The following is a 13431-nucleotide window of genomic DNA, read 5'->3' as shown; positions in this document are numbered from 1 at the left end:
GTGCAGTTTTGCCAAATGCTTTAAGCTTAAGAACTTATTTGCATTTTGCCCATGAGGAATCGTTTGTGACCATTTGGTTATTTCTTGCACTTCCGAGCAGCCAGTTACAGCTCAGGACACCAATGTCAGCCAACAGCCGCCACCTGCAATTACCGAGATGGTTAAATCTGGTGACAAAGAATGTGCAGAGGAAACAAAACCATTAAATATGTAAACAACAGTCACTAACCCCTTTAATTTATCTGCTCCAGGAATACACTGTGCAGGCTGCGAGGCAAGATAATGCTCCCTGCACCAGAGCAGATAGAGCCAGGCGGCAGGTTGTCCTTTTCTGGAAGAAACAAGGGTGAACAAAAACCCAACACTTGAGCTATTTGAGAAATGCTGGTGAAATTCTCTTGGTCTGAAAGGAAATGTTCTGAAAGGAAACGGTGCTCTTCCAGCATTACCTGGTGGGATACTTGTGGGGATTTTTTCCTGCTTCTGAGGAATTTTGTGCTTTGTCAACTGCAACTTATCCTCCTTCCGCCACCACTGCTGCAGCACCTGCTTTTACGTTTAGATTCTTGGCACAAGAAGAAATACAGCCCATTGTCACTGGCGCTCGCTTCCTTCTGGTGTGACACCGTGCTCATTACAACAGCTATTTAAATTTCAGATTCTGTAACTGAAATACAGAAGCCATGCAGTAAATGCTGATTGATGAGTAATTGTCACCTGCACATCTTGATCTCTGTGTATCATCAGCTCCAGGTAGTCATCTTTCCTGCCCCAGCGCTCAGCAGGTTTCTGCTGGTCCCCTGAGCACAACAGTCTAAGGAGGAAAAAATGAGCAAGAAATAGGTATGGTAACGTGCAGTCTAATCCAGTTTAAGGATGTGAAAGCACCCTGCCAGACACAGCAGCCTCGCTCTACACCATGTTCCTCCATAGAAACAGAAAATGAGGTTCTGTAGTTCAGTGGCAGGAACCAACTGATGCCAATGGAGACCCCACTCATGACCAGCTACCAAGTACTCATGTTTTATTGCACTAAGATACCCCTGCATAAACCCCCCCACCCCGGGGTCAATAATCCCATCTCTCATACCCCAACCCAGCCCTCTTCCAAATGAGCAGATGAAATTAGACTTTGTTCTGCAGGACTTGGGCAAATGCACAGCTTGAGACACTGCCCTGCCTCCCAAAGCCTCCTGCACCTGAGTACCCTCATTCTTTCCCTGATAAATTCACTGCACTTTTAAGGTTCTCCAGATTTAACTCAATCACGTTCCCAGGGGCTGGCAGGAGAGAACAGAAATAAAGAAATCAATCACTCGATGAGAGACAGGCTTGAACCAGCGCCAGAACTAATAGTGCCGAATTCAGGAAGGGAGTATTTCAATATTTATTAGGAAGGGACGCTTCTGTCAGATGTTTACAAGTCTGTTTTTCCCAGTGCTGCCTTCAGAAGGCTCACGCACCTTCCCCGAGGCACGGAGGACATTCCTTTGCAGAGCTATCTCCACAAGCCTTGCAGAGGATTGCTATCACCAGTTCTGCAGTGAGATCATTCAGAGGCATACTGGTGCTCAGCTCATTTAAACTTCTTTTTGCCCCTCAGGGACTTTGGGGTTCCACCCTCCCTCTTTGCAGGTGACTACATTTTCAGACTGTTGAACTGCACTCAGTCACATAAAAATAATTGAGGGCAACAGGTAATCATTTATTACCACGGGAATGTGGGTTTCCTGTGCAGGTAATTCAGAATATTTCTAATAGCACATCAGGTTAAGCCATTTACTGTGGAAATGAACAGGTCAGCCCCCGAAAGCAGGACTGAAGATGCAACATTGCTTCTCTTCCTTTTGCTCCTGTGCCAGCCACTTGTTTAATCTACTTGTGACAGTATTAAATATAACTTAAAATACTCGACTGTTTATTCAATCTAATATCTTCAACCTCCAGTTCAATTTTTAACTGTCCGAATTACTGAAACAGGCAGTTCAGACTCTCACAAAAATTAATTTTTCCATCCAATCTTAGTTATCTCTTTGAGAGGCTTCTTTCAGGCTTCATTAAAATCTATACACCAAAATTACCATTTTCCCCATGAAAAGCAGCATCGATGTAACTAAAACAAGTGCAGCCCTGCCTTTCCAGCGCTGTATTGAACAGATTGACTCACATAAGCCAATTCAAGAATAATCCCATCAGAATGGGAACAACCCACTCTCTGACCACAGTGAAGCACTATGGAGGGGCAGTGCCTGCCATGGCTATGGGTTGGCAGGTTGTGATGGTGCTCCCCACTGCCTGTGCCTGTCCTGCTCCCACACTGGGTACCTTCAAGCTCCCACCCACTGACTCGAATCTTATCCCACAGGATGGGTGTGCATAATGTGTTCTAATGCCAAAACAAGAGGATAAACAAGTCTCACATTGGGCCAGGAGGGAACATCCACCCACCCCGGCATGAAGACACTGCGTCCTTCAGCCACTGAGTCTCAGCACAGGAGCAGATCCAGATATAAAACTACACCTAGATAACCTTTTCTCGAGCTAAACATACTCATCAGAAATCCAACTGGAACAAAAAGTGCATCTTCTAATATAGCATGAAGAGAGAAGAAGGTCCACGGGGGATAGCCTGGGCAGCTGCCAGAATATTAGACAGGGTACTGGGAAGCACTGGGCACTAGTGCTAGTTCCTGCTTGTCTCCGATGCTCCATCAGTGGTTTTCATCCTGACCTTCAGATAAAAGCAAAGTAATTTGATAAATAGAAGCACACAGGTTTGGCTCAGACAAATAGCCAGAATAATTACTTGGATCAAGAACAGATAGCCAAAACTGCTTTTAACTAATCCACTGCCTCTTTGTTGTTAGAAAAGGAAATCATGGCCACGTGGACAAGGGGCAATGGGTACAAGTTGCACTGAGAGAAACTTCAAATAAATTTAAGGAAAAGCTTTTCTTGCCATGAGAACAATCGGTCACTGGAACAACTGCCCAGGGACGCAGTGGAGTCCCCAGCTGGCAGGGGGTTGGAACTGAATGAGCTTTAAGGTCCCTTCCAACACAAACCAGCCTGTGAGTCTATATTTTTGACAAAGCTGGTTTTGACAATTTGGTCTGGTAGAGCTCTTGAAAGCTCAATTTTTGAGTAGTGCCTCAAATCCAAAATTGTCCACCACACTGGACTTTGCACTCTCACTGAAAACCCCAAACCACAAAGCCTGACCACAGAGCTGAACCACATCCACTCCTTCCCGCAGAGGAGGTGGAAAGACATCCCTTCCAGCCCCAAGGTGGAGGAGCATCACTAGGAGCTGCTGTTCGTGCTCCCGCACCCACGGCCTCACACTCCAGCTATGCAGGAGAGGAGAACCCCAGAAAAAGGCGCAACCCCCATCATGTAGCTGCAGTCCTTTAAATAGCCAGATGTGCCTAAGATCAGGTTCCTCCAATCTATTCCATTATGGATTAAGTGGAGTCACTGAAGAAAATCATTAAGACCATTTTGGTGTCACATCACCTCCAAACGACTAAATGATTTACTGGAGTGCTTCCCCCTCTGAGTGGCTGGACGTGGCTCACGTCTGCAGCAGTCCCTGTGCTCACCCACTGAAACCCAAATTCAAGCTGAATTTCTCATTTCCCCTGGGAACCTTAAATCAGTGCTTTTCATCATAAATTGGTTTCTAAGTGCCATCTTCCAAATAGGTATTTTGGTTTAAAAATTGGAAACAAAAAGACATCAATTCAAATGCTAACCCACTGTGAAATAAAGCATTGTCTCCAATATATCTTATGATCTTTCATTCATAACACTGAAATTTGAGTTCCGGCATATATCAAAACAACTTTTGAAATGCTGACTTGGAAAAAAAGTTTTTGTTCTGAATGGAGCCACTGAAGACCCAAAATTCAGGATATTGAATTAACACAGTGACTGTCTTTGGTATAATAGTCTCGATGACTGGTAGAAGAAAGAGCAAACATTAAGAAAAAAAGAAGTAACAGAGTAGTTCTGTTGAAAACTAGCTCCAGAGCAGACATGCTCCTATCTGGGCATAGGTGTGATTGTGCAAACCATTCTGTTTTGTCCAGCTTTTCTCTTGTGTGGAGAGAGGGAATAAGCAGTTTCATTCCATTTATCCTCAGTTTCACTGTTCAGAGCTAGATAATTAACACTGTTATATATAGCCCTCTATTTATTGGCTAAACATCAGTGTGTGAACTGGCATACTCACATGTATTGCATATCCATATGCAGACATATGGGAACGTGCAGTAAACGAAGCGTCAATCAGTTTAACATGGAAGCTGTGATGAAATTCCTGCATGTCAAACATAAAGCAATTAATAAAAAGACAAGAAACAAGTCAGAGTTTAAAATCAACACCCTGAATGCCCACAAAAAGGAAGTGTCCATTAAACCCAACCTCACCAAATTTTCTTATCAGCTGTGCTAGGTCTCAGCCACCAGTTATTCTATTTTAAAACTGTATTTCTATCATTTTGTTGAGCACTTATTTCTACACACTCTAAACCCACTAAGCCATATAGTAAGCTTTCTATAAGACATGTCTCCAGATGTTTGCAGCAGGCTGTTTGTGTAAGAACCCACATTAGCAGAACAATTTTAAGGCCATATTCTGGCAGCGGGTTGAAGCACTGTTATATTTCTTTACATAAACACACTTTCTAGGGATACGTGCCCAGGTCCATGCAGACATGTACCACCTAAAACTGAAAGGTGTTTCTAAACTGAGCAATATTACTGAAAGTGGAACCTGCCTAAGCCACCCTGGCACTGACCTCTGCAGGGGAACTGGCTCTGTGGAAAACTCCCTTTGCATCCCTTATTTCCAGGGCATTAAATCAGTGCAAAGCTTTCTGCAAAAATCACGAGTTATTACATTTCACAAAGGACTAATGACAACCAAGTGTTGTGAATTTTAGACATCATAAAATCTCCATTAAAGGAACAGCTGGCAAACACTCTGATGGGAGTAGAAGGGAAGATAAAAGCTAAAAAACCCAGCACATGTGAGAATGATGAAGTAGAGACAGTTCATACATGGCATTCGAAACAGTGGTCCAGCTCACAGGTATGCTGCTATTACATTTAACATGGGTGTCACAGCAGAGCCCTGAGAGTAAGAACACAGCCCTGCCCTCAGCAATCTTCCCTTTCTTCAGAAAGCACTGCTGGGATTTGATTTACAAGGGAATCAGCACAGAATTGTTATGCTTTATACAAAACCCCAAAAGTCACAATTTCATGTTTTTTCAAGGCATTTTCCAGTCACCTCCCAGTGCCCGGGGGGGATTATCCAGCTCTGGATCAAGTGCTCCCTCTGTCCAGCCTGCATGGCACAATGCAGATACACATGGGAATGTCCCATTTTTTCAATTAAAAAGTCATTTAAATAATCTTAATACAACCCCCAGTAATTACAGGTAAAAATAGATCTCCTTTGGAAAGGAGACAAAGCTTGAACATTTTCTGGTAATTTATTCTGAAACTCTACTGCAGAAGGAAGCTTCCAGCCTCTGTATGGCATTAGTTGCTGCTCCTAATCTGAGAGTCCTGAAAATTTGTAATTCCAGCCAGTTTCTGTGGGGACAAAGCACTTACAGAACATGATTGGACCTGAGGGAAAGCAGAACTGTGCTCACAGTCAGGGCAATCCTCACCAAATCTGGTTTCTTTGGGAGGCTAATAGGGCATCATTATACCGACACCTCTGGAGCAGCTCTTGGCTTGAGCACATGTAAGCAAGAATCCAAGCTGGTTAACACAGTCTGTGTGAGTTAGGAATTGCATCCCAGATCATTGGCAGATGTTTTTCTTTCTTTTAAGAGAGTTGTGAGTCTATTACTTGGTAGTGATGCTTGTTTGGAGAATTTTGACATATCAGAAGGGAAATCTGTGAATTATGAGATTAAGAAATAGGAAAATCAATATGGTTAATGCAAGAGTCCTTCCTCCTGCCAATTTTAATAGGGGATAAATATTCACAGAGGAAGGGTGATGTCAGGAGGCACATTTTTCTCCTGATCCACATGGCACCAGCGCAGTCAGCGCTGAGGACGTGCCCTGGTGGTGATGCTATCAGAAAGCCACAGCGCTGGGGTGGGCAGATTAATCATTAATCCACAGTCACATTCTGCACTGTGGGTTTGGGTGTTACTGACACCTATTTGGGGCCTCAGATAAGAGGGAAAACCTAGTGCTACCTGTCACAGTGTGTCATATTCCTTCGATACACTCAACCTATTGAGCTTGGCACCGCTGCTGATGAAGGCTACGGCTGGCAGGTGCTGTCTGGTAAAGCCCAGCCTGTTTTCTCCTGGATTTTCACACTCCTACATCTGGTTTTAGATGTGGACAACAGGATTCTAGAAGTCCCAAAGGCTCCTGTTACTTACTCCTGGTGTGAAACATCTGTGCTGATACTTTATCTTGGCAAGGGATGAGTGGTAACAGGTCACCACATACCAAGCGCAAAGCCAAATGCTCACACTAGGGATCACTAAATGCAGCAACCGACAGCCTCAGGGCTGTGAATTAAGGTGCAAGTGTTAAAGTCCTGTCCGGGGGGCACAGGACTAGGAGGGATGAGGAAGGAGGAAGATAGCCCCTACAAGTACACACAGCAGCAAGTGTACCTGTCGCAGGAGAATTCCGGATTTCCTGGCTTTCCCATTTTTATTAAGTTGGAAATTTTTTTGCTACACTTTTTTCCCCTCCTCAGAAAAATCAAGTGAAACCAGCTCATGGCAGTAACTAAACCCTTTTCCATTTCTTTTCCGAAAGGTATGTTTTACAAATGGAGATTGACTTTGTTTTAAATCATCTCCTAATAGGTTTTGGAGGAAATGTAATAATTTTCTACTATCCTGAAGTGACTCGGTGATGGAAAATAGATGTTAAACCAAACCAGAACAATTTATGTATCTGCTCCTGTGCTCCCTTTGCTCTCATTTGTACGTAAGCTGTTTGGCTAAAGGGTGGGCTGGGGAGGACGTGAGCGCTTCTCTCGCCTTGTTCTGCTGATGTAATGACAATGGGAGGATTATTTCTTAATTTTCAGCGTGGTAAGTGGGTAATTATTGTCCAATTAGACTTGCTATTAACCTCTCTGTGGCTCATTCTGCCATCCATAAAACAAGAATAACAGCACTTACCACTCTCACTGGGATATTGGGGAGATTTATTAGTTAATGTACGTACAGCACAGTGCAAATGAAAAGCACTGCGTGTTGGCTAGAGCAGAATTATTAATAATGAATTGTTGTTAGTGTTGTTAGCATGGTTATAGCTTTGGAAACTGGGTGTGAGATTGGATGCCTGGCAATAAGGTGCACCCAGAAGGGTTTATCTTGTGAACCATGGATCTTAAGCTTGAGTAGTTAGGTGGAGAATCTAGAAAATTAAGTCTAGTGAAACGGCAAAGCCAGTTTTGATGTTATGGACAGGAATGTAGCTTTTTCTGAAGTATATTTTTTAAAAATCTCATAAAATAAGAATTAATTAGCTAGAAAAAAAAATGTTCTTTAACTCTTCCTCCCTAAAGCCATTGTACCTGAGCGAATACCTTCTGTCACATTTTGTCCATGACAGTCTGGTTCTTCAGAAGAAAGCTTTAGAGGAGCAGAGGAGACCTCTGGAGAGGTGACCTGTGGCACTGGCAGTAGCAGGACCGGAGCTGGTCAGTCCCCAGCAGAAACATGTCCTGCAGCTGGGCAGGGGCAGAGGGGAGAGGGGAGAGGGAACAGGTACAGCGATCAGTTACTGTCAGAATTACTAATGGCAGTCTAGAGACTTAAGTAACCTTACACATTGCTTAATATAATCCCTTCTAAAATCTGATCTGAATTTGATCCTACCTCCTCCAGACAGCTGCTTGTGATGGACAGGGAAGAACACATGTTGGGGAGATGCCAACTGGGACACAGAAACCTCCAAGTCCAGCTCTGCTGCTGGTCCGCCAGGGCGGGACCTGCTGGTCTGCAGAGCACAGTGGTGGTTACCACAGCCTGGCGAGATTTCTGTGGGGCAGCACAAGTCTCTGCTGCTGCCAGAGAGACTGTGAATATAGATCAGTCGGGGATAATTGAATTAAAGACTATACTAACTGATGCATGGGAACACACCAGTAATGAGTGTATTTTATCCACTAAGGAACAAATGCATTTTCAGAAACGTTCTTTCTTCAGCTCACTTCTCATTTAAACATTTGGATGGTTTCCAGTAGCTCACTGTTGCTCCTTCTCCCATCTGTCCCACTGAAAAATACAAAACATCATTCTGCTCACATACACATATGTGTGTGCACACACACACGTGTATACATTCATATAGAAACCAAAAATTAAGTTAAACCTTCAGTTGTGCCATCTGATACGGCTCAGGTGTGTGAAAGCTGCCATTGGCCCCTCGGTGCCGGTGCCAGGGCAGAGCCTGGCAGATGCTGAACTGACACTGATGTTGGGTATCGGGGTGCAGCAGCAGGAGAGGGGCTGCCTCGTCCCAGCAGCAACGTGTGCTGCCTCACTGATAAATTCCTGCATTATGTCTCAAAACTGCGACCTCTAATTAAAAGTTCGGTGGCTTATTCCATCCTACACCCTGTGAAAAGATGAAACTTCCACCAGTTGCAAATACCCAAATGGTAGTTTCTTTTTGAATAAAAATAGAAATAATGAATATTACCTGGGGTACTTTCAGCTCTGCCCAGGCCAAAGAGAAGAATCAATCTGACTTGCAGCCCATAGTCTTTAAAGAGAGAAGTGGTGACTGACTTATTCTCCTTTCATGATTATTCTACCAACAAGTTGCTTCTAACAAAAAGATCTATGGGCGCAGAGCTGAAACACAACTGCTCCTCCAACATAGAGATTAATATGGTGCTGCATGTAGGTGTAGCAATAATGTGTTAATGAGTTATTGATTTCTTTAATTAAACTTCACTGGTATCATATTTTCAATCTAAATGAATGCATCATTAGAGTAATTAATAGCATGGTGATAACGAGAACTGTCTGAAATTGCAATTAATCGGCGGCACATGGCCCTCCCTTAACACTCTGCAAGCAGCCCAGGAGCCTCAGTGGTGATGATGTACCACTGGTCTCTGATGGATGCTGCAAGGAATCTGCACAGCTCCGGGTATGGGGAGCCGGGTCCATGGTGCTCGATGCCCACCACCATGGAACCAGCTTGCCTTGAGCCCTGGCTGAAAGCCCAGCACTGGCGGGGTGTTGTACGGTGTGTGCTGTGCTCTCATCTCTCCCCAGCCCTCCGTCCCCTTCCAGCTCAGGACAATCAACCATCATTCACACAACACTGACATGAAGGAGTTTGATTTTCCTCCTGACCATCCACGTTTGAAGAGCATCCCTGCACAGTTAGCCCTTCTCCCTTCAACAGATGCCAAAGCCAGCCTCAACTTGTGCAATTTGAAAACAGCACATTAATATACAAGAGTTCTGGCTTTGCAAATGATTGCTTAGAACAGAAAACACAGACCAGTAAAAGCTTATGAAAGCCTGGTAATTTCTAAGCACAGCATAAAAAAATAACCTAAATCAAACTCAGTTGTTACACACAGTATGAATAACAATAAATAAGAAAAAATAAATCACTGTGATCATAATTACAGCAAAACCTCCTGGAGCTGAGGTGACATTTTCTAGAGTAAAATGGAATTTGCAGCTGTCACCCTTGGGTTGGGAACAGGGCTGCAGGTCTGGTCACTGAGGCTCATCAAGTTCGAGCCCTTCCACATGTTTTAATTCAATCTAAAACCTCACTAGCTATTTTTAGCCTGAACTGATTTTTGTACTCACATCTGGGGCACACACATAATATCGGACTCACCCACATTTATGACTTTCTGTGGCTTTTTCCAGGACTTGTTCTGACCTTTCTACCCTGGAAGAACAGAACAATAAGAAATTCTGACTTCTGCTATAAACCAAAGAAAGAAATGCCCCGGCTGAACATGAGAGCTGGGCAGCAGGACCATTTCAGAGCTTACCCCATCTTCTCAATGAAGACCTCTTACCTTTCCTTGCTGTGTGGTGTGATCTGACCCATTGCAGAACCACATAATTGCGCTAATCTGATACGGATGAGGCTGACAGCTCACAGGAGACACAGCACAGATGAGCAGGTTACTTCAGGGGCGGGGAAAAAACCTAGATGATTCTTAGGGCTTCATATAAAACTCAGCTTAAAAGCTCTTTCATTTAAAGAAGTTGCCACTGCGAAAAAGATTCTGTCCTTCCCCGGGAAAAACAAAACTGTTGTCTTATTTTAAAACAAGTGCTTCCTTTAGGGCTAATTAAGCTGACAAATAACCCTTCCAGAGATTGAGCAGTTTAACTGATCACAAAGCAGCGACGCTGGGGACCCTGGAGAGGACCAATTGCTGCTGTGCACAGCTGGGAAAATGACTGTGCCCCTCTGCATCAGGACATCGAGTGACAGAAAAATAATACCTCATTAATCTTCCTAATGAACCTCTTCTAAACAAGATAATTCACAATTTTATGGTGCACATGGGGTTGCTGTGGAGATTTGCTAAGCTGCCTACCAAGCTGTGAATCAACGTGTACAAAAGCAGAAGCCAGCTGACACGAGGACACTTAGCAAACCTGTCTGTGGTCTTCCTGTCCTTCAAGTTTCAGTAATACCACCTCAAATCCAGGGATGGGACACACATGGCTTCAGAGGGGAGCATTCAGTTTCGATGATTATTGGATGGGGGATGCAGCCAGCGTAGCACAAACTGAGGAACGGGAGAAATCAAGTGGTTTGAGTCAGCAGCCGGGGTATCGGTGCTGACACTGAGCATCTCCATCTTTCCCCTCCTCTGGTCCAGCTGCATTCACAGGCTGAGCACAGCTCAACCACCCCAGAACATGAGAACAAAAGGAACTGAAATAATCCTGCCTGTGCTTCACACTGTCTACGTTAAAGAAGCCCCTTACATCCTTCTGAGGTATAAGAGACAGGCTGTGTTTCAAGTTTGAAATTAATTCCTCCAGATGTAGCACTGTTAATCTTGCACCATCACAAATAATCTTCTTACGTTCATAATTAAAGATTGAGGTCCTGACTCTTAATGATATTCAGATGTTTAATACTTGCTTGATCAGACTTACAATTATCTTTGAAGATTTGGATTGAAGTGTGTTGCAGTCCCTAATAGAAGATGCTTTGACACCCCACAGAAGTACACTGACCTTTTAAACCTATGGGCTTCCAGTGAAGTTGGGGGCTTCCCAACTCTGCAGCATCTCAGAGCCCATCTGATACTCCTCTATATTTTGTTACTGAGTTCTAGAAGAATTCTGATAAAAATCTTAATACTGAAGAGTACAGCAGCCCCCCAAGCACCCATGGGGTTTGTATTTCTAAATAAATAACAGTGTTCACACAAACATCCGTAAGGAATAGCTGCCATCGGGCGACATCTGTATGGGAATTTCCTTCCTAGACAAAATATGGACCTTTACCTTTGAAGACTCTTAATTGTGTGAATAGAACTTTTTTGGCAGGTCTGTCAGATGTTTGTAAGAGTGAACATGAGGGCCGTGGCAAGGCAGGTATTTGCTAAACCCCTAAAGTCACCGCTCCCCTTGGTGCCGGCTGGGCAATACTCTGCAGGCTGCAGCTTTGGAACAGCCTTGTTCCTATTCCACACGCAGCAGCACCGAGCTGCTCACAGATGGTGTTACAGCAGTTCATGAGACCTGCATGGGTTTCTTATGATCTACTGTGCCCTTAAATCATATACATCCACCACATCTGCACACTAGGCTTTTTTACAGTCCAGGTAATCTCATGGGAATAAATAAGGATAAAGGAACATCAAGTTATGTTTCTATTTTTTTCATTTTCCATCCTGGAAATATAGCTATCATCAGATCAACACAACATTAAGTAAATGACACTATTGCAAATATCCACCAATTTCCATAATGTTTCTATGCTGCATTTCCATAATTTCATGCTCTCCTCTCCTTCCTTTTTATTTAACGCTGTTTCTTTCAGACAAGAGCTTGGAGCCCACAGTCATTTGCGCACGCTGGAGACATCAGCAAACAGAGGGGAGGTGAAAAAGACACCTTTGAGTTTCCCGTGATCCAGTGGCTTTATCTTTAAATCCAAACCCGAGACAGCTTTGCTGAACTCATCCACCAGCTGCTCATCTGTGTGTGCCAAAGCACTGACCATTCCTGGAATTTAGTGTAGCCGATGAATTAGTTCGTTCTGTGCATTTCCAATTTATTTCCAATTTATGTCTGCGCTCAGCAGATCTATCAGAGCCCAGGGAAAACTCCATATGGCAACCAGGAACCCTGTCAGGAAGCTCACTGGGGCCGCCAGCATGCAGAGCTGCTCTTGCTGCTTACCTAGCACCAGGCTTGTGGGGGTCCAGCCATGCCTGGGACAGCAAAAGGAATACCATGCTCTTCCCACAAGGTCTTGGACAATATCCGGAGATTCTGCCTTTAGCAGGGACCACAGAAATATGTGACAACCATTTCACAGTGCTCTAAATCACTGCTGATGTATTATCAGAGCTACTCAGGCTTCATATAGCACATCTTATAGCAACTCCTGAAGAGCAGCCAAAATTGTTCCATGGAGGAATCTCATAACCACAAACTCCCTTCCACAGCCTGATTTAACGGGTTAAAACAATGAATTAAGTTACCACTCTGCGTACAAACACAGTATTGAAAGCACTAGCTCTGAAAAGCATTTAGTGATGCGTTGAGATTGAAGCCTGCTTCTTGTTCAAAGTCTTTCACTTCTTTAAAACTGCTTTCCCACATAAGAAGTGTCCATAGAGATAAAGCTTTTTCTCCTTTCCATGTCATTTCCTGGTCACAGAGCACTGCAGACACTGAGGCTGATGGGACATTCAGCTTTAGGGCTGTATTCATTTTCCAGCCCCTCAGTGGCACCACCAGTCGCTCATGTCCAGGCTGTCTCTAGCACTAATGAATTCAGTCCATCTTTGTTTGTTTCAATACTGCCACCATTCTGCAAGCTCTTCCTTAATATAATGTTGTTATCTTTGGGCCTTGCACGTTTTTTCAATTGTTGTTATTTATACAGCACGATGCATGCAGACAAATTAATCATGTTTATACGAGTTAACCTGAGAGACTAATGGAGAAATTACGTATCCTGTTCCCACTGTTGGCACAAGCAGAGTTTCTTTTCTCACTCACATTAACACAGTTAACGTTTATAGAAGTCTGATGGTGCTGGAGATGAAAGTGTTCTCTCCAAAGAACAGGTAAACCACAAACAACAACAAAAGTTCCTCCCACCCTTATACCGCAATGAAAGAATTTCAATCCCGTAATGGAATGACTTAAGTAGCCAAAGAATCAAGTCCAGATTAATGATATTTCA

The 13431-nt window shown here is 43.7% G+C and overlaps 1 long non-coding RNA gene across 1 annotated transcript; it reads right to left on the bottom strand.

Moving 5' to 3' along the window:
* Positions 1–756: 756 nt before the first annotated feature.
* Positions 757–5748, bottom strand: LOC115615930. Its single transcript, XR_003994179.1, has 4 exons — positions 5626–5748; positions 4235–4321; positions 2552–2731; positions 757–814 (listed from the first exon to the last, which is right to left on the bottom strand). It is a non-coding gene; the product is annotated as an uncharacterized LOC115615930 (long non-coding RNA).
* Positions 5749–13431: the final 7683 nt, after the last annotated feature.

This window comes from Strigops habroptila, chromosome 12 (genome assembly GCF_004027225.2).
Source record: "Strigops habroptila isolate Jane chromosome 12, bStrHab1.2.pri, whole genome shotgun sequence".
Lineage (NCBI taxonomy): Eukaryota > Metazoa > Chordata > Aves > Psittaciformes > Psittacidae > Strigops > Strigops habroptila.
The sequence above is the reverse complement of the archived record's forward strand: the minus strand, read 5'-3'. Positions and strand labels throughout refer to the sequence as shown.